The 7,386-nt window shown below is 35.4% G+C and overlaps 1 long non-coding RNA gene across 1 annotated transcript; it reads left to right on the forward strand.

Annotated features, from left to right (window-relative positions):
- Nucleotides 1–1,152: 1,152 nt before the first annotated feature.
- LOC125472359 lies at nucleotides 1,153–2,607 on the forward strand. The gene is made up of 2 exons (XR_007254287.1): nucleotides 1,153–1,767; nucleotides 2,198–2,607. It is a non-coding gene; the product is annotated as an uncharacterized LOC125472359 (long non-coding RNA).
- Nucleotides 2,608–7,386: the final 4,779 nt, after the last annotated feature.

Below are 7,386 nucleotides of genomic sequence, written 5' to 3' on the forward strand. Positions count from 1 at the left end.
TCACCATAAATATACAGTTTTTTACCCAAGCTAAAAAGAGAAACTCTTCCAAGAAGTAAGAACCAAGAAGATTGTGCATGTCACAGACTCAATTGCTCACATTTGAATTTTTCTTCCATAGTACGTATTATTGGATAATACCTAAAATGAACTGTTGAGATTAAAAATAGAAGATTTAACAAAACAGCTATGAAATCAAATTGAAGGCTAAAACTAGTTCCTCCCATATATATGGCTTACTACCCAGCCCAGCATTCTTGTAAAACAATCGAATCGAGGGTATCATAGCGCTGAAGCCGGACTTGTCACATTTATAAAAATATATATATATATATATATATATATATATATATATATCTATAAGTCAATTTGTATAATCATGTGAAAAATACAGAGTATTTCTACATGAAGAAACTATTCCTTGTTACTAAATTCCCATTTGACATGTGTGCCACAATTATTTTTTGGGTTTTGATGAGTTATTGATGCATTTGTTTAGATTATGATTTACAGATAATGAGGATTTAACAGTGTTGAGAAGACATATAATAGTGCGACAATTTGGTATAATGTTCTGAACTAGGGATAAGTGATAAAATTAATAATCTTTTAAAAACACAAAGTCTGAAGTCAAATAAAGCATCAAGTGAGAATATACACAATGCCCTACCAATATCTAAAGCCTAGAGTATTGGTAGGAAAGAGATCATCTCCGAATTTCTTCCACTAAATCTACCAAAATTTTAAATCAGGACCCTTGAAATTTGATCAAACGGCTAAAATTATTATAACCTTTAAATAGCCTCTTATTTGTAGCCGTTTGACCAAATTCTAAAAGAAAATGACCGAAAACTATCATTGATTGTCCTTTGCTTTATATACACCACTTGAGATTTGAGATTTGAGATTTGAGATTTGATAACCATAGGTAAGATAGAAACGGTAAGAAGCAAAAAAAAAAAAATTAAAAAAAAAGAAGTGTGTAATAAAAAATGAACATTTACCACAACAAATTTACCACGAACTTTATGCATCCTTTATAAAAAGTGAATATTTATCACGGGCTTAGTCAGTACATTGTGGATAATAATATTTTACAACAGACAAGTAGCGATCCGTTATAATAAAACAATTTAATACCACAGATTTAATTAGCACATTGTAAAAATATTAAACCACCACGAATCTTAATCCGTGGAAATATTTTTTTTAACCACATTTAATGTTCGTGAAAAATAAAAAAAATTCAATGTGGTGAAATTACACGCATTATTAAAAAAAAATTTAGAAGGCGGGATTGAAAAATTTCCCAAAATTTCAAATTCTTTGAAATTTCACTGTACTCCCGCAATTCTCAAAATTTAAGTGAAATCGTTCATTTCCTCTTACTTTACCTCTCTCACACAAACGTTTCTCTCATTTTTTTTTTAATCTTCTCTCCACTCATCGCCTCTCTCCATCCGTGACTCCTCACCTCACCACCACCACCAATTTCTTCCCCCCATGATACGACCCACTCAAAAACCTCCCACTCTCCTCCTACAATAGCATCAGCAACCCAACAAATCAACCCCAACACAACCTCCATGCGCTCTTCTCCTCAGCCTCACTGCAACGGCGGCGACCATCCCTTCAACTCCACCGTGTCGCTCCGGAAACTGAGGCACTTCAACTGGAACAAACAGATTTGTAGTGGGAGCGAATGCAATAATGGTGCTACACTCTTTGCCGAGGTCGTCCACCTATGGGTCGATTGGCCATGACCAGGTCCTCCATTTTCCCAACCTCTCTAATTATTTTTAATTAATTTTTAAAATTATGAATAATCGTAGCAATAATTTGAAGTTGTTGTTAGTGATTCTTAATTTCCGAGTTGATAGTATTTCAATTTCTAAATCTTATCTGTTTCCCTTTCATTCAAGTTCTTCTCGTATGGAATCTCACTCTCTCTACTAACCAATTGTTTAATTTCGAAAATCTGAATTTCTTTTGTTAGAAATTCAAAATCTAAGTTTTGGTATTTATTCTTTGAATGCACAACCAATATAAGAAATTTGCCTCCTACGGTTACTGAAGATGAGATTGAGGAGGAGTTTAAAAACTTGGGTCAAATTATGCATGATGAGGGCTGGCAAGGTGAGTTTGTCTCTAAAACTATGAACTGGATCGGAGCTAAAGTAGAATTTGGTGCATGCAGGAAATTGGAGTCTGCTACGCTTGTGTTGAATATGAAGACATTGTTGGCGTTCACAATGCACTCACGGTTTGATTTTTTTGTGATAAGTTGTTGAGATTTTTGCTTTCGTTTCAAAATGTTCATTGGATTCAGGCAAATTTTGTGTTATTTGTTGAAAGTCCTGTCAGTTCTCATATGTAGTTATGCATCTATTGCGGCTTCTCAAGGCATTTTGCATTTGTCTTTGGGTATTCAATTGTTAGAGAGTTCCCATACTTGCACTATTGTCAACATTCATGAACTATCTGCCTTTGTATTTGCTTTATTATATATATATATATATATATTTTTTTTTTTGGGCTTGTGCTTGTAATTTGTACTTCTAAACTTAAATATGTGTGGGGTTCGGTGTTGTGGCGTTTTTAAGGTCATTTGGTTGAAGATGAATGCTTGAATATTTCAATGCTAAGTGTTATTTGAATATTTTGTTGGCTATGGTCAGTTATTAGACAATCTCTATGGGATTCGGTATCGAGAATTAAAGATCATTCCATTCCTTTTCTGTTAATGTGGATTGATGGCCTGTTGTTTCTTCAATCTTCTTTATTCTAAGATGTCATTCAGATGTCAAGGTTTTCATGGAATCAGATCATTTCTGTTCATGAGCTTAATGAGTCTATTGGCACAGCCAGAATTTAGAGTGTTATATACCAAATTGTTAAGCATCTGTTTTCTTAGAAGTAATCGTTTGATCAACTTATTTTTCCTTATGTGTTTAGGAGAAATATTCAACCAGGAGGAAGGGGCAGTGGCAGCGGTGGTTATCAAATTACGAATCTTTGTCATACGATTCAAGGAAAAGTGAAGTCTTTTAGGTGACAATTTGTTTGTAAATGGAGACGTATTTCATACTTGATAGATAGTTTCATATTTTTGAGGATGGCTCATTGATTATAAATGTTATTTATGTAATTATTATATTGTAGTAAATGTGCAGTCTTGTATATAAATATTATATTATATTTATTAAATAAAAATAAAAATATTTTTTTTTAGTTTTGGAAATTCTTTTATAACGGGCATCAGTTGTGGTCATTTTATAATCCACAATAGCCATAGTGCACGTGGTGTTAGATTTCGGTTTACCATGGGCACAATTTGTGGATGTATCACATTTGACAATGGGCATAGCTTGTGATAAAAATTGAGATTTTTTATCACATCCAGATTATTAACGGACACAATGCCCATGGTGGATTGCAAGCAGTAACTGTGATATATGAGCTTTTTTCTTCTAGCGTCCATACTTGTCTTGATATAAAGGAGTTAGTAAGAAATGTAAGTGCGGCCACTTAGATTGTGGTATAATGCAATTCTATTTACTTGTAAATAAGAGTTATTAAATTTGAATCTCATGAATGATGAGTTCGATACAAATATATTCCCTTAATCCGTAATATAAATATACCGTTGTAATGGTTGTCCAACTGAAAAAAGGCTCATATTTCTCTTTATTTAGTTCTTTGACCGGTAGATAGGTTGAGATGAAAAACTCAAAAAAAGCTCAAAAGAACACAAGCACGCACGCTCATATACATGAGCGAGAACTTCAGCTACAAACACATTGGAATGGGATATTCAAAATGCAGTAGAAAAATATCATTGTCTTCCTTTACCTCAAGGGCTTGAAGTCGAATATTATTTTTGTTGTACTATAAAGTGTCGGTCATAAAATTTAAACTCAGAATCTATTTAAACAAAGTAAAAACTGAATGCCACATGCGATATGTTCATTCATTTTCCTTGAAATTGGAATGTTGCGAGTAGATGGGTAGGGGCAACTGGATCGGGGGAAAATACATTTGACTAACCAACTTATTCACCACAGGATGTGTGAGTTCCACACAATGGCCTAGTTTCAACTGCTCCAGCTTCAGTTGGAACTTAGAACCATAAAATCTTGGGCCGTTGTTTGAAAATATGCTTATCTGATAGAAAGAAATTGGGCCTTCCATTCATCAGCACAAATACATTTTGTACTCTTAACTTGCTAAAAGAAAAGTTACATCTTCAATTTCACTGTATTTTTTCACAAGTAAATGTCAGATTTCCTGTGCTTTGATATCTTTCAATTTCTTCAACATGTTGGTGAAGTAGTCCTGCAAATATTTCCCAAGTGTAACTATATCTTTTAGAAGACCATATGTTTCGTTCATTGCAACAGAGAAAACAGTATCGCCTGAAAGAACCTACAAATGCCAAAATGCAGGGCATTAGCCCTCTCAATTAGGGAAAAAAAAAAAAAAAGTGTTTTATAAGAAATTCTATTTCTATTCAGATTTCCAATGCTGCAAAACAACAATTACAATGCAAATTACAAAATTTCAAATAGCAACTTATTTTACGTAAATGACTATCAAAACCATATTAACTTACCTCTGAAAATGCCAATCTATCGGTAACATCATTTGTCCACTCAAAAAGCCTTGTTAGATGCGGGTTACTCTCAAGACAGAAACTGGGACGCTTGTTATATTTGCCTCTTGCCCATCAAACCTTTCACACAATGTTATTACCTGAAAGCAAAGAGAACTTTCAAAAACCCTGGACCTTGGTAAAGTTCAGTTGCATAGTATAAAAATTAGAAGACTAAACACAAGAACTTGTAACGACGGAAGGATAGCTAGCATACGTAATTAGTGAATGTTTTATGAAATTGTGTCCCTTGAAAGTTTCTCGCAGCGAGCATATGATCATTCTCCACGCATATGCATACCGTCTCAGTGTGTGTGTCATGTAATTGAATGATTTTTACATGTGCAACTTCTTATAACTCTGTTGGATGGAGCGATGGCTGGAGCTCAGTGTTGCCAGTCGTTTTCCAAAGTGGATTGGGATTTTCTGCCACTTGCCACTGCTCATTTCTATCATCCGACCCGACCCGACTCTGGCAAATATTCAAGGTCACTTTGGGCCGACTTCCAAACGAAGCCCAATTAGTCGAGTCAAAGGAAGGACTTCAGAAAATGAGGAAAACGAGGATCTTTGAGAGAGTTGACTTGATCTGAACAAATTCAAATCCCATGTGTTGCGAGAGGTGCCCTTTCTTTTTTTAATTATATAATGAGAAATGCTAACTCTCAAAAGTGGTCACGTCATATTTTGGTATAATATTTTTTAATATCAATTAAAAATAAATATTAAACTGTAAAATGACATAAAATTCATAAATAATTTTTCTTTAACAGACTTTCTTTAATACTTCTCTTATATAATATACAGATATGCTAGGCGGATTCGGTTAAAGCGAGTCTGATGCAAACTTTCTCCAATAACAGGACACGTGTCCTTGAGAGTTCCAATGGAACATGCAATTATTCATAAAATTATTTTCCTTTTTCTAACCCTATAACACGCCGGAGCATTAAATACTTATTATCTGTTCATTTGTTTAAGTTCTTTCTTACTCTTTACACTGTCAGCTTCCTCACCGTTCCGATCACAACCATCAAACCCAGTAACCACCACCATCGCCTCTCTCTCCCCACCACGACCTCCATCACCACGGCCAATCTATTCCACCATCACATCTGCCATCAACACGCACCACCAACCCCCGCGCCCCAACAACTCAACAACATAATGGACGAACTCAAAAACCACCAAATCCACCATGAATTAATGACCTCAACCATCTAAAAGAAAACCATGAAGGAGCTGTTTTATTGTTTGGATTCAAAATTACACCATCAGTCCGAACAACCAAGGCCGGTGGATGAACACGGTTCTGGCCCATTAGATGTGAATATTAAGATAATCCCGTGCATTCAGGTGTTGGATGAGTTACAACTAATCAGCGAGTAGAGAAGGAATAATGATTAGCCTCTGATATTAGCATGCGGCAGATGGGATAAAGGTGGAGTCCAACTTGAAAGATTAGTTACTTGGAGTAAGCTAGTGTGATGCACGCATGGATGAGATAAAGGATGAGTTGGTGATTTGACTAATAAAATTGGCGAAGATTATCACTGAAAAGTGATAATTATTATTATGTAGTTTGAAGGGTCATCAACAATCCAGCTGGAACTCATTTTCTTTCATGCAAAGTGGTGTTTGATGGAAGGTTGGTTTCTCAAGGAGATGAACGCCAGCTTTATCGTGATGAAACTGTTGGAGTAAAATCCGGCTCTCACAATATTTTGTGGTCTCACAATTTACGTTACTTGAGAATCAAGTTAGGATTAGGGAATTAAACTTAAACTTTACTTGTCGCAAAAGGAATGTAATATTAAGTTGTTATTCTTGCTAAAGAGGTTCCAAATCCTGATTGGTTAAGAAGATATAGACACATTTAGTTACCTATTAGGTCTTAATGATGGGCTAAGCCTATTAGGTTAACATGCCTATATAAGTGAAGGTCCATGCGTTTCCTGATAAACGCAATATTCACAAACTCCTCATACGGTTTGATTGCTAAGAATCAATACAACGTAGAAGACTCTTTGCGCACCAAGCTTTCGTCCATGGCGTCTTCAAGTTAGTTACTTGTGTTTTAATCGGAAAAGGATCCTCGCCAGATCCTTTTCCTAGGGATACTCGCCGGATCCTTTTCGGATCCTGTGATCGTGACTGTTCATCGTGCATCGTGTGATCAGAAATCATTTCAAAATTTAAAATTTAAAATTAAATATAAATAGTACCTAACGAAAACTGATCGTACGATACAAGATGAACGTTAAGATCCGGCGAAAATCCTTTTCCGTTTTAATCTATATAGGCTAATCAGGTTTTATAGAAACCGACGGATAAGTCCTCCAATAAAGCACGTGGCATTGAGGGAAAGATATGCATGGTATGATACCATCGAATATCGGAATTGTTTCATGGAGCCATTATCACAAATGCACGTGGTCTACATTAGGGATTTGAGATTTTAATGTCACATATTACGTGGAGGTGGTGGTAGAATCCCGATTGAACTCTACAAAGTTACCAAGCCGTGCCAAGTAAGAGCTGAAAGCTATAAGTACATGTCGCTCTGTAACAAAAAGGACCTCCAAATCAACACACAGTTGCCTTGCGCAAACCTCTCAAACACCTTGAGATTTTTATTTTGTTTTGCTCTGCGAACATCTTTTTAGTTTGGATAAACAACATTGTAAAGGCAACTGGTGACATCTTAAGTTTGGATAAACAACACTGAAGCTGTA

The sequence above is a fragment of a genome, unplaced genomic scaffold, assembly GCF_019419815.1.
Source record: "Pyrus x bretschneideri cultivar Hongxiangsu unplaced genomic scaffold, Pyrus_bretschneideri_v1 Contig7, whole genome shotgun sequence".
Classification (NCBI taxonomy): Eukaryota; Viridiplantae; Streptophyta; class Magnoliopsida; order Rosales; family Rosaceae; genus Pyrus; species Pyrus x bretschneideri.